General features: G+C 46.0%; 1 pseudogene; it reads right to left on the bottom strand.

Annotated features, from left to right (window-relative positions):
• Positions 1–296: 296 nt before the first annotated feature.
• Positions 297–1,074, bottom strand: LOC131096366 (olfactory receptor 14C36-like; annotated as a pseudogene).
• Positions 1,075–14,307: the final 13,233 nt, after the last annotated feature.

Raw genomic sequence — 14,307 nt, 5'->3', positions numbered from 1 at the left:
CAGACATTGCTGTTGCAGCTCCAGAGAAGGCAACAAAAGGGCATCTCTGCAGAAAACTTTTCTAAGTGATCCTTTAGTTCCTTTAAAGCCACCAAGTGCGCAGCCTCTCATTGACACAGTCTGTGGTCACAAGGAAGGTAGAGAGAATCAAAATGAGAAATGGCACAAACAATGACATTTCTTTGTGGAAAATATGAACAACGTAAAACAAAGGCATAAAACCTCATCAATGAAACCAGGAATAAGTAACAAAGATTACTTTTATTACAATAAATTTTCAGAAACTGGCAATCAGTTTAATGTTCCTGAAAGCATCCAGTTGTCAGTCTCCAAACTGCAGCCTTGAGCTCCTGGTTCCTCAGGCTGTAGATGAGGGGGTTCAGGGCTGGAGGCACCACCGAGTACAGAACTGACAGGGCCAGATCCAGGGATGGGAAAGACATGGAAGGGGGCTTCAGGTAGGTAAAAAATGAGGTGCTGAGGAATAGAGAGACCACAGCCAGGTGAGGGAGGCAGGTGGAAAAGGCTTTGTGCCGTCCCTGCTCAGAGGGGATCCTCAGCACGGCCCTGAAGATCTGCACATAGGAGAAAACAATGAACACAAAACAGCCAAATGCTAAAAAGGCACTAATAACAATAAGCCCAAGTTCCCTGAGGCTTAAGTGTGAGCAGGAGAGCTTGAGGATCTGGGGGCACATCACAGAAGAACTGGCCCAGGGCATTGCCATGGCACAGGGGCAGGGAAAATGTATTGGCCGTGTGCATGAGAGCATGGAGAAAGGCACTGGCCCAGGCAGCTGCTGCCATGTGGGCACAAGCTCTGCTGCCCAGGAGGGTCCCGTAGTGCAGGGGTTTGCAGATGGACACGTAGCGGTCGTAGCACATGATGGTCAGGAGATAAATCTCTGTTGTAAGAAAGAAGAAAATCAGAAAGACTTGGGCTGCACATCCTGAGTAGGAGATTGTTCTGGTGTCCCAGAGGGAATTGTGCATGGCTTTGGGGACAGTGGTGCAGATGGAGCCCAGGTCAGTGAGGGCCAGGTTGAGCAGGAAGAAGAACATGGGCGTGTGCAGGTGGTGGCTGCAGGCTACAGCGCTGATGATGAGGCCGTTGCCCCGGAGGGCAGCCAGGGAGATGCCCAACAAGAGGCAGAAGTGCAGGAGCTGCAGCTGCCGCGTGTCTGCCAATGGCAGCAGGAGGAAGTGGCTGATGGAGCTGCTGTTGGACATTTGCTGCATCTGGGCATGGGGCCCTGTTCATCGAGGAAAGGACAGTGAAGTGTTAGACCTGTAACCAAAAACATTTCCCATACACCCTCCTCTGTAACACACAGACATGGTACATGGTCTTCAGTTTTTTTGGGTTTTGAGGTTTTCTTTATAAAGTCCCCCCTTATCTCAGCTGTTGCTGCTGGATATCAGAAACCCACAGAATTTTTCTTGCCCTCTGGTAGAATTTAGTGAGTTCCCTGAGGCAAGATGATGAGTGGTGACTGAGGGGAGATGGTTTGTCCCTTCATTTGGTTTGGAGTTTCTCTGGGCTTTCTCTTTTCTCAAATGTAGGATGTTCACCCTCCCATATTTTCCTTAGAAAGCCCCAGGTACTGAGAGCAGATGGATCCACCACAGCCCACCTCTACATCTGTAGCCAAATTTTGCTCATTTTGCTCACTTTGCTCATTTCACCAACCCAGCAACATTTTCACTGTCAGAGCACCTCTGCCTTTCCCCATCAATCTTATAACTCAGAGATGCTCTAGGACAGGTTTGCACCCAGGATTGAATCTCCCGGCTTGGACTGAAATCTCAGGGAGACTCCCAAGTGTCCTTATGATGGCTTTGGATGAAGGGAGATGCAGCTCCTTCCCTGGCTGCACTGACAGCATTGCCCAGAGCCAGGCACTGGGGACAGCGTCACCCTGAGCCAGCTGTGCCCCCTGCCAGAGCCCCCAGTGCTGGGCAGCTTCTCCCAGCCCTGTGCTCTGCAGAGGGAACTGGGCCCAGGGCTGCAGAGCTGCCCCATGGCTCTGCTGCAGCTCTGCCTGCACAGGAGGGGCTGCACGCCTTGGAGCCCCAGCCCTGAGGGCAGAGGCTGGGCTGGGGGCACAGGAGGGAGGGGGCTTGTTCAGAGGGAGGGGCTGCACTGGAGGGGATCCTGTGGGCATCTCTAAACTCTCCCTGCCACAGCATCTCTGGGCTTTCTTTTGCCTCCCTCATTGCCTGATCATCTGTCTGCCTCCTGCAGATTTTCCTCCTGCAGGTGTTTCCCAGTGCCTGACCTCTCCTTGCCAGCACTCACAGACCCCAAATCTCTGTGCCCTCTCCTTGGCCGTACAGAACCCTGCCTGTTCGCAGGGCACTGCTGGGGCAGGTTCTGTTTGCAGCTTGGAGAAAGGACAGCTCAGACTGAGCCGGATGGATGCATCAAAGGTGATGCTGGTGCTGTCCACGGGCACAGTGGCTGAAAGCACATTAGGGATCTCCTGTGAACCTATTGATCAGTAAAAGTAACACTTCAGATATTTCTGGCATTTGTCAAATTTAGTAATAATATTCATAAGCAAGCTTTAATATTTATCTCCTCTTGGCTACCATTCTGCAATAGTAGGAAACTGAATACCTACTTAGTCATTGTAAAGATCCTCATTTTTGTTACATTCATTATTTTGGAAATATTCTATGACTGATCAGAACCCCTCGGCATGCCAGACCTTAATAAGCATTTCACCTCCGCTGCACCAGAAATACTCAGTTGTACTCACAGAATCTGTAGGCGTTGGGATATTCCAGCTTTAGGAGATCATTCCAGGAGCTGCAGCTGCATTGTCCTGCAGCCAGAGGTTCCTGTGCCAAGGGCTGGCAGTGATTCTGCCCCAGGCACTTCTCAGCACCTTCCCAGCCCTGACTGATTGAAGCTCTCTGTGCCTCTGTGCTGTGCCCAGGGTGGCTGCAGGCAGTGCCCCAGCCCTGCTGGGCTGGCAGAAGAGCTGCTCATCAAGAGAAATGTGCTTTTGAAGCTCTTCTTGGTTACCAGGAGCTGCCTCTGTGCCAGGAGCCCAGCCCAGCTCAGCAGCACACACACAGCACAAGGACTTGAATGAGCCTTTGGGGCTTTGTGCTAAGGCCCTGAATATCAGTCCCTGAGAGGAAGCTGAAGAAACCTCTCCAGAAATCCAAGTCAGAATCCAACTCCAAAGTTTCTTGGACTTTTAATGGGTCCCACTGAGGAGCAAAACTGAGAAAGTGTCCCCAGGCCCCAGGCAGAGCAGAGAACTGGAGGCAGTGATGACAGGTTGGGACAAGGAGAAGCCAAGTCTTGGTGCCCTGGGGCACAGCAGGGTCTGTGCCACCAAGGGCTGTGAGGAGACACCTTGTCCTGAGGCACTGGGGCCTCCTGGCACAGCCCCAGCCAGGCTGGGCACTGTCAGCCCCTTGTCCTGCCCTCAGCATTCCCCCCTAGCCCACATCCCAGTGGCCTCCAGGATGTGCTGGAAGGAGTCCCTGGGGAACATTGCTCAGGAATGGCCCTGGGGGCTCCTTCATTCTCCCAGGGACTGCAGGTTTTTGAAAGGACTTTGGGTTTGGCTTTGGCCTTGGAGTCTCTGAGAGCTTTCTGCAATGATGGCCTCCAATTATCTGCAGTAATTATTCCCTGGAGAGGCTTTGTCAGTAACAACACTCAGTAGGCTCATTACTACTTCAAGGTACTTCAGTTATTTTAAGGTACTTCGTGTTTCCCTTTTGATAGAGACTCTGTGAGAAGTTTGTGCAATCATTGCCCGAATTATCTGCTTTAATGAATCCCTGGAGAACTTTGTACTGACACTCAGTAGGGCTCATTAACACCTTGAGCTACTCAAGGTTTTTAATGTACTTTATGGATTTAAGTATACTTTTAGGTACTTTTAAGGATTTTCCTTCCCACACTGTGTCTCTGAGAGGATTTTGTGCCATCCCAGCCTCCAATTCTCTCCTCCAAGGAGTCCATGAGGAGCCTGTGTTGGGTGTCTTCCCCCTTCTGTTTTACAACAAAGATGGAACCGAAAGAATTTTGTAAGATTTTCTAAAAGCATCCAAACAAACATGGAAATATTAACAATACAACAACAACCAGTAAGGGAATTCATAGTCCTGTTTTAGCTCAACATCATCCAACCCTTTAGTCCCTTGGATTGGAAGAGTTTATTGAACCAGCCTTTGTTTTCCACTTGAAGATTCTTGAAACCTTCCTTCAGTATGTGAATGTTCATGTGGTGGACAGCAAATGGCGTTTATTGAGGGGTCACAAGGGTTTTTATAGCTTGGGCAGTCAGTGTCATTTCCTTCTGCTCACGTCCGGCTGGGTGCGGCCAGGTACGGAGCAAGGGTCTGACTTCAGGGTGGGGGATGTCCTATCTAACCGTACAGCCCGAATTCTTCCGCACGCTTGTCCCTGACTCTCCACATTCCCCCCCCCCCCACCCCCCTATGATTAGTAAAAATCGTATAAAGTTATTAAATGTAGAGGCTACAAAATTTCATGTGTTAGTAGAATTAGTGTAAAATTGCAAGTGTGTTTGTGGAGAGAATTATTAATAATTGGTTAGCTGAGAAAGGCCACACTGATATAATGCCACTGGTTAAGCTGAAGGAGAAAAGTCAGCAGTCAGCAAGCTGAAAGGAAGAGTCAGCAGTGACCTTGCTGCAACATGAGGATAGGGAGTTGAGATTAGTCCTGAATATATCCTAAGAATATGTAGAAAGTATCAAAAGTAGAACCATAGGTATGTGGAAGTAGGCGTAGGTGCTGATATGTAAGCTGACCAATCCTGAGCTCAACTTTTGCAATATGTATGAAGCTCATTATTAACTGTATTTAACCCGCCGTACTGATCAATAAAATTGAGCCTGTGATGATCAAACTGATGTCCTGGTTCCCTTCCGCCGAGAAATGGTGGAGAATGCGGGCATAACCGAATCTCTGCCCTTTTTCTCGGATTAAAAGAAAAAGGGATTACGCCACGGTCGAGGAAGTTGGGTTTGGATCCTTGCAGCTGGGATGGTGCCGGAATTTGAAGCACCCTTAAGGTTCACAACGGTGACTTAAGCCAATACGTGTCCACCGGAGCCTGGAGAGCTGCAACAGCGCGCGCTGATTAATAGGTATGGATAGGCAAGCGGCATATGATTTATTTACCGCCTATTTAGAGCGGCGTGGGATAAAAGGGATAGATTTAAAAAAGGAGTTACCAGGGTTATTAGCTTATGGCCATGCTAAGGGTATCTTTTCTAATCCTCATAAAGTTCATGAGTTATCAGAGTGGAGAAAGTTTGGGGAAATATTGTGGGATACAGTGTTAGACGATGATAAGTCAGCAAAGAAATTCGGGAAGTTATGGCGGGTGGTGTATAACACGTTACTTTAGCAGGTCTCTGATAGAAAGGCAGCAGAAAGGGCGACAGAAGCTCATAAGAGGAATATAGGGTATGGTCGTGAAGATGATCCCCTGGCACCTTCTGTAACTAAGGTACATATGCCTAAGAGTCCCCAGCAAAGTGGTGTGGAGGATTTCTCTATAGGCGCAGTGGAACCGTCTGCACCTTTCCTGTCAGAGGGGGAGGGCGAGTCGGATGGTGGGGGTAAGAGCAAGCCAGCTTTGCCTCCGCTACCAGCTTCAGGCGGGTCGGATGGTGGGGGTGGGAGCAAGCCAGCTTCGCCTCCGCCGCCAGCCTTGCCTCCGCCGCTACCCCTCAGTGAGCCGGCTCAGGTTACAGCTTTGGTGGGGGAAGGGCCCATTTCTCCGCCAGAGCCGGCTCCAGCGGGGGGGCGGATTGCCCCCTGCAGGCCGGCTCCGCGTGAGTCGGCTCCGGTTTCACTGTCAGCTCCAGCGGGGGAGGGGGGGGCCCCCACTTCCCCCGCACGAGCCAGCCTCTGCTTCACTGCCCCCCGCCGCGCGAAACCTCGGTGTCTGCACCGAAGCGCCAGCAGCATAGCACCCTTAAAGAGCCAGATCCTATCCCAGGGGCGCACCTTGATCCATGGGGGGAGATGGCTAAACAGAGGAGGGAAGCTTGGGCTGCTTTGGCGAAAGAAGTAATGCAAATGGGGGATGGTGAGGCGGTGGAAATAGCTTCTAGTCTTGCATGTCCGGTCACATACACACCACAGTATGATGCACAGGGGAACCTTACGCATAATATAGCAGAATATACTCCCTTAGATTGGAAGCTGTTAACTCAGCTACGTTCTACAGTTAGTCAGTTTGGAGTAAAAAGTGAACCTGTTAAGCAAATGTTAGATTATCTTTTTAATACTCAGGTTTTATGTCCTAATGATTTAAGAGGAATAGTTCGGTTGATATTCACTCAGCATCAGCAGTTATTATTTAATGCCCATTGGCACGCGTTGGTAAATGAATCGGTTGCTGTACAACGAGCCCAGGGAGACCCATTACATGGGGTGACAGTAGAGGAGCTGATGGGCTTAGGGGCATATTTGCGTACAGAGGCACAGTTGATATCGGGAGCTGATGAACTTAGAGAGTCTATGAGGTTAGTGCGTGCTGCAATAGATATGGTTAAAGAGCCAGGAGGGTTACCGGCTTATATGGGTATTAAGCAAGGAAGGGAAGAATCATTTGGAAATTTTATTGATAGAGCAGCTACTGCTATAGATCGGGCTGGTGTGGCAGATTACATGAAGGGGGCGCTATTGAAGCAGTGTGCCTTGCAAAATAGCAATCCAGCAACCCAGAGAGTGTTAGCTACTTTAGGGGCAAATTGGACTATTGAGGAAGCATTAGAGCGAATGGCATTAATGCCAACAGCTTCACAGGCATTTATAGCAGAAGCCTTAAAGGAATTAGGATTGGGGTTGCAAAAGCAAGCAGAGTCCACTCAAAATCAGGTGCTAGCTGCTCTTGCTCCTCTCCGAAACGGCTCTCTGGCATTCACTCAAGGAGGTTCGAAGCCATTCCTCAAGTGTTACTGATGCAGCAAAGAAGGACATACACGCCGAACGTGCCGAGCAACTGGCGTATGGTGTCAACACTGCCGATCCAGCTCCCACAACACTACGGCTTGTAGGCGCCGGTCGGGAAACCATCCGCAGAGCGCGCATCTCGGGGGCCGCGCCCAGACACAAGTTGCCGCCGTGACATCGGAGACACCAGCAGCTGCCGTGACATCGCTGCCACCTCCTGTCTGCAACCCGCAACAACCGGGAGCCTCGGCTTGGACTTATCAGCAGCAGTAGACGTCACACTAATGACAAACCAGCCTGAGAGGATACCCACTGGAATAAAGGGTCCTCTTATACTAAATGGACAAACATGTGGGGCATTATTGCTGGGACGTTCCTCTATAACTATGTTGGGATTATTTGTTTTGCCTGGTGTTATCGATGCGGACTTTACAGGGGAAATACAAATTATGGCTTACACCCTTTATCCTCCGATTAAAATTACAAAAGGACAACGCATTGCACAATTGGTACCACTGTCACAAATGACATCAGGAATACAATCATTTACTGGGCAAGCACGGGATGAAAAAGGTTTTGGCTCTACTGGTGTTACACTTTTAACTGTGGATTTACAAAATAGACAAAAACAAAAGGTTGAAATTACCTATGGGCATCAAAGCATAACCCTTTATGGATTATTGGATACAGGAGCAGATACTAGCATCATTTCTCCAGAAGCATGGCCACAACATTGGCCTCTATTTCCCTCATCAAACATGCTCACAGGAGTGGGAGGATTTACATTGGCAAGCAGGTCGCCATCTTTGTCTGTGTGCTTTAAGAATCAACAAATATCTGCTGTGTTTTCAATTGTTCAACTGCCTCCTACAGTTTCCTGCTTAATTGGAAGGGACATTTTAACACAATTGGGAGTGGTGTTAACTAATCAACACCCTTTTGGGGTAATTGCCATTGCTTGGACTTTCCCCATTCCACTCACCTGGAAAACGGATACACCGGTGATGGTTAAGCAATGGCCATTAAAAGGGGAGAGTCTTATGCATGCCCATGAATTGGTACAGGAACAATATGCAAAAGGGCACCTAAGACTGTCCACAAGCCCTTGGAATACACCTATTTTTGTAATCAAAAAGAAATCAGGGAAATATCGTTTGATACATGATTTGAGGGCTGTAAATGACCAAATGGAACCAATGGGGGCCTTACAGCCTGGTCTTCCAAATCCAGCTATGATTCCAGAACACTGGCCACTTTTAATTATTGACCTAAAGGATTGTTTTTTCACTATTGGCCTGCATCCTGATGACATGAAGAGATTTGCTTTTACTTTACCAGCAATAAATCGTGGGGAACCAGATAAAAGATTTGCATGGACATCTCTTCCGCAGGGCATGCGCAACTCTCCCACTTTATGTCAGCTTTATGTTGATGCTGCATTACAGCCACTACGTCGTAAATGGCCAGCAACTATAATATATCATTACATGGACGATATTTTGTTTGCACAGCAACAGCCGTTCTCCTCTTTACAGATTAACACCATTATAAATACTCTTGCTGCATATTCACTTGTTATTGCTGCAGAGAAAATTCAGACTACAAAGCCCTGGAAATATTTGGGATGGACTTTGATGGATCAAATAGTGATACCACAAAAATTGGAATTACAATTGGACATTAAAACTCTACATGATGCACAGAAGTTGCTGGGAGACTTACAGTGGCTGAAGCCTAGTGTGGGAATACCAAATCACTTATTAGAAGCCCTACAGCCTTTGTTAAAAGGTGTGGACCCTACTACTCCTGTACACCTGACAAAGGAGCATCATCTTGCCTTGCAGCAAATTAGTAACTGTGTACAGCAAGGGTATGTGTCTCGTCGACAACTCGACCACCCCATTGACCTTACTATTTGGAATAGCCCTTGCCACTTGCTTGGTGCTCTCTCTCAGTTGCAAAAGAAAACGGGGGAGATACGGGTGTTGGAATGGTTATCACCACCACTACAGCATAAGAAAACAATATCTTCAAAAATTGAACAATTGGCTGCATTAATCAAAAGGGGGCGTCTCAGAATTCTTGAAGTGGATGGTAGAGAACCTGCTACTATTAGATTGCCTATGGAAAAAGAAACCTTGGACTGGTACTTGATAAATTCAAAGAATTTACAAGAAGCATTATTGATTTCACCTGCTAAAGTAGAGACTAGTAAATTAGTACCTAGAGTTTTGCAATGGATGACAGAATGGAACTGGATTACTCGACCTTTGAGAGAAGAAAACCCCATAGAAGGAGCTATTACAGTTTTTACAGATGCAGGAAAGAAATCAAGGCGTGCTGCTGTTACCTGGCAAGAAAAAGGACAATGGAAGCATCAACTCCTCACAGCAGACCCTGCAGATAGCTTACAAACTTTGGAATTGTTAGCAGTAGTATGGGCGGTGTCCAACTTACAGGAGCCTTTAAATGTGGTCACAGACTCTATGTATGTTGCAGGAGTAGTCAAACGAATAGAGGAAGCAGCAATTAAGGAAGTGAATAATAAACGATTGTATGAGTTACTGATACAGTTAAGGAAGGCTTTACGAGAAAGAAAGGCAGCATATTCTGTGATTCATATTAGGAGCCATAAATGGTCTGAAGGTTTAGGAGAAGGGAATGAACGTGCAGATAAATTGGTTACCCTACCCATTGATAATTCTTGTCCTATTGACAAGCACACATTGGCCAGAGAAGCACATAGTAGATATCATCAAAATGCAAGAGGTTTGGCAAAACACTTTGAGCTGAGTTTGTCAGAAGCCAAGGCCATTGTCAGAGCATGTCCAACATGTAGTTATCATAATGGTGGGATAGGTCTAGGCATTGGAGTTAATCCTCGAGGTTTAAAAATAAATGAGATATGGCAAATGGATGTTACACACATAGCTAGATTCGGTAAAGTCAAGCATGTGCACATCACCATAGGTACATATAGTCATTACATATGGGCTACGGCTCAGGCAGGACAGAAAGCTATACAGGTTATCAGACATCTGTTGTTTCGCTGTTATGGGAGTTCCAAAGAGTATCAAAACGGATAATGGTCGAGGTTATGTAAGTGCTAGGGTCCGGAAATTTTTGAATCAGTGGTCTGTTAAGCATGTGACAGGTATTCCATACTCTTCTACTGGACAGGCAATAGTGGAAAGAGCAAACGGTCCCCTTAAGCAGTATATTGAAAAACATCAAGATTTGACAGATCCACAAGCATGTTTGGCTAAGGTTTTGTATGTGATTAATCATTTATGCATTTTTGGGGAAGATGATACCCCTCCTGCAATGAAACATCATCCCAGGTCAGGTCAGGAAAATACTAAGGAAACAGAGGTCTGGGTTAAGTATAAGAACCCAAGTACAGGATTATGGGAAAAACCTGCAAAAGTATTATATTGGGGTCGGGGGTATCTTTGTGTTTCCTCACCTACAGGGCCTTTGTGGGTGCCTGCTAAGTGGACTAAACCTGTTTTTGATGCAGCCTCTGGTGGATCGCCTTACGGAGGAGGACAAGGAGCGACTGGGGAAGAAACTGCTTCTAGTCCTACAACCACTACTGTTTCAATTGAAGGGGTACTCGGAAGTGGTGGACAGAGCACTGACACGTCACTACCGGACGGCCCAGGAGTTGATTGGTTTCATTGACTCATTATCAACTTTTCATTTAACAGATCCAGCGAAACTACATTGCCTTGACTGTCACAATCCACATTGTGCTGCCTGGATAGCTCTACGTTGTGGGGGTTGTCAAAGAACTTTTGGATAGAACAATCATTATTACGGGATTTGTGGTGTCATACTTGTGAACACGAGCATACGTGGGGAAAAAGCTGACAAGATGAATTAAGGAGACAAACGGGGCAAAACGCATATATAGCTTTAAATCTTTATGAGTCTCCTGAACAGAAGGTTCTTGCTTATTATCGATGGGAAATACAATGTATTGTAAATAGAATTAAGGTTCAAAGTAAATCACGTATAGTTTCTATAAGGTGTAGGAAATTAGTGCCTTTAACACAGCATTCAGTTGTAGGACCCTTCCAAGGGGATCCTGATAGAGCATTAGATTGCTGCATTGATAAGTTGAAAAAATTAAGTTTGAAAGTGGCAGGACCAGTGAAATTAGGAGCAGCAAGATTGAAGACTGATAAGAAAAAGAAGGCAAAAAAGGGAACGGTCTCATTTGAACAGGGGTATCAGTGATTGCTAATTAATTTTCTATGATTAGAACAATTTTACTGTTGTGGGACCCTCGGGAGGATATAGTTGTTGAGGAGGATAACGAACAAGAACTACGATTACGAAATAAGATACACCTTGTGTTAAAGAAAGACCTTGAGCTGTTAGCCTCATATAGTAAAGAGGCTGAAGAGGCTTTGCGATCACCACCATTGAATTGGTTGCATTGGGTTGAAGAAACACAATTTTATACTGGTCCTTACTTACATTCGCTTCCTTGTTATGTTTGCAAAAAGGATAAAGATAAATGCTACGCATGGGTAGCTTTGCATTGTGCAGATTGTAATCAGGTTTATTGGTATTCACAGAAGTCATTGGGATATTTATGGTGTACATCTTGTTTTGGAAAGTGGATTCGAAATCATATCTGGGTTAGAGCTCTTGAACAAAGTACTGGCCTGCCAGGACGGACAGGATTACAGCTCTTTGAGAGTGCAGAACAAGTGGTTATAGCATATCTTAGGTGGAAGTTACAGGAAAACCTTAGAATATTTGAAATTACTAGAGCCTCACGCATCATAGCAGCTCGCTGCAAAGCTGATTTGCCTTCAAACTTACCTCGTGCTATACTTGTGAGCAAGGATGCTGATTTAGAATTAGATCAGTATATTCAAGAATTGACTCAGCCTTACAATAGACAATCTAGCAAACCAGGGAAAAGACAGCGAAGAAAGGAAAAACAACGTAAGCAGAAGGAAGAAAAGGAGAAGCAAAGCAAGCAGAAAGAAAAATGAGGTTTGTTTTTGTAATACTGCTCAATGCTGTAGCAAGTGAAGCAGTAGGAGGAACACACTTTAGTCAACCAAGGGAAAATTTATGGGTAACACTTGCTAATCAAACTAACCAATCATCACTTTGTCTTAGTCTTGGAGGAGTCACTAACCCATTTCGAACATGCCTGGTGGGACTTCCGGTGTGGTCTCCTGGAGAATTTTGCAGTTTGATAAACAATCAAACCTTATGTATGTCTAACATGTCAAACATCACATTGCCGGTGCAACAAGGGTATACTGCAGGTCAGAGTGATGGCTATCGTCAATGCTTACTAATCCTATCACTTAACACCTCTTTGCATTCTCCTCCTGAAGAATTGGATCTTTTTGGAAGTACAAATGCCAGCATATCTAACACTACAGCTGGTGGATGGTTTAGCTTAAAACTTTCGGGTGCTCAGAATTTAAACCAACCTAAAGAAACATGGGCCATCCTAGATTCATCCCTGAATGTGAGTGAATTCTCTCCACAGCATTACAGTCAATGTAACGGCACAAATATCACAGCACCAATGAAATTACCCACAGGAATATTTTTGATTTGTGGAGACAGGGCATGGAATGGTATACCAGCTAAACCACAGGGTGGACCCTGTTTTTTGGGAAAATTGTCATTGTTTCATCCTAATGTGTCCTTGCTAATGCAGCTGAGTCAAAATTCAAACAGGAGAAAACGTAGCATACATGACTTAGACTGCAGCAAGATAGGAGATCCACGGTTTTGGGGCACATTCAAACAGGTGGTGGTTTCAACTATCTTACCAGGAGGATCTGCCAATAAAGCCATGAATTTAGCAAAACAATTAGGATGCTGGGCAAGGGATGAGCTGAACAAGACATCACAAATTCTAGACATGTTAACTGCAGATGTGCAAAGTGTTAACCATGCTGTTTTGCAAAATAGAGCTGCTGTAGATTTTTTGCTCTTAGCACAAGGACATGGATGTGAAGAGTTCGAGGGAATGTGTTGCATGAATCTGTCTGATCATTCGGTGTCCATTCACACTAAGATAAAAGAATTACAACAGGGACTTCACAAACTTAAGGAAGAAGACGGTTTAGGAATTGATGAATGGCTTAAAGGCCTGGGACTCGGACCGTGGCTGAGGAACCTTGTGATCTATGCTATAGGACTGCTGGGTGTAATTTTACTGTTTTTGCTTATTTTGCCTTGTATCTTTAACTGTATCCAAAACATGGTCAGCCGTACAATAGCAAAAACATGGCAAACTAATCTCCTTGCACAAGAAGAAAATGGGGAAAATGTGGAGAGCATTATTAATAATTGGTTAGCTGAGAAAGGCCACGCTGATATAATGCCACTGGTTAAGCTGAAGGAGAAAAGTCAGCAGTCAGCAAGCTGAAAGGAAGAGTCAGCAGTGACCTTGCTGCAACATGAGGATAGGGAGTTGAGATTAGTCCTGAATATATCCTAAGAATATGTAGAAAGTATCAAAAGTAGAACCATAGGAATGTAGAAGTAGGCGTAGGTGCTGATATGTAAGCTGACCAATCCTGAGCTCAACTTTTGCAATATGTATGAAGCTCATTATTAACTGTATTTAACCCGCCGTACTGATCAATAAAATTGAGCCTGTGATGATCAAACTGATGTCCTGGTTCCCTTCCGCCGACATGTGTTAGTAACTGGCACACCTTAAAGTAATTGTCGGCGCTCGAGAAACAAAATGTTAGCCGTTTCTACATGCCTTTTAACGAATAGCACCAGTTTGTTTTATATGCAAGACCCGAAGATTATAGTGAGTGGGCCTATTAGGTAGAAATCAGGGTGGTGAGCCATGGGGACCGGTTGAACCACGACTCGAACCGGCCCTGTTGAGCTTCTCTATCCACTTTTCTTAGGTTTAGCCGATTTCTCAGTTCGGCCATGGAGTCTTCAACGACTTCCGTGTGGTCCACATAAAAGCAGCATTCCTCTTTCAAGGCAGCACACAGGCCCCCTTGCTGCACGAACAGGAGGTCCAGTCCTCGCTGGTTCTGCAAGACCACATCTGAGAGTGAGGAGACTGACTTCTCTAGAAAGGAAATGAATTTCTTGATCCTTTGCAGGTCCTCATCGATGGTCATTTGCAGCTGGGACAGTCCTTGGTGTTGGGTCGCTAGGGCTGAGACACCCGTGGCCGTTCCGGCTGCTCCTAGGCCGAGTAGCATTGCGATAGTTATACCTGTTATTATTTCTTTTTGGTGGAGCTGGCTGGGTTCCTCAAAAAGTTGGTACACTTCTTCGTCTGAGTGGTACAGGACCCTAGGAACAATGAGAACTTGGACACAAAA

This window comes from Melospiza georgiana, unplaced genomic scaffold (genome assembly GCF_028018845.1).
Source record: "Melospiza georgiana isolate bMelGeo1 unplaced genomic scaffold, bMelGeo1.pri scaffold_29, whole genome shotgun sequence".
Taxonomy (NCBI): domain Eukaryota; kingdom Metazoa; phylum Chordata; class Aves; order Passeriformes; family Passerellidae; genus Melospiza; species Melospiza georgiana.
The sequence above is the reverse complement of the archived record's forward strand: the minus strand, read 5'-3'. Positions and strand labels throughout refer to the sequence as shown.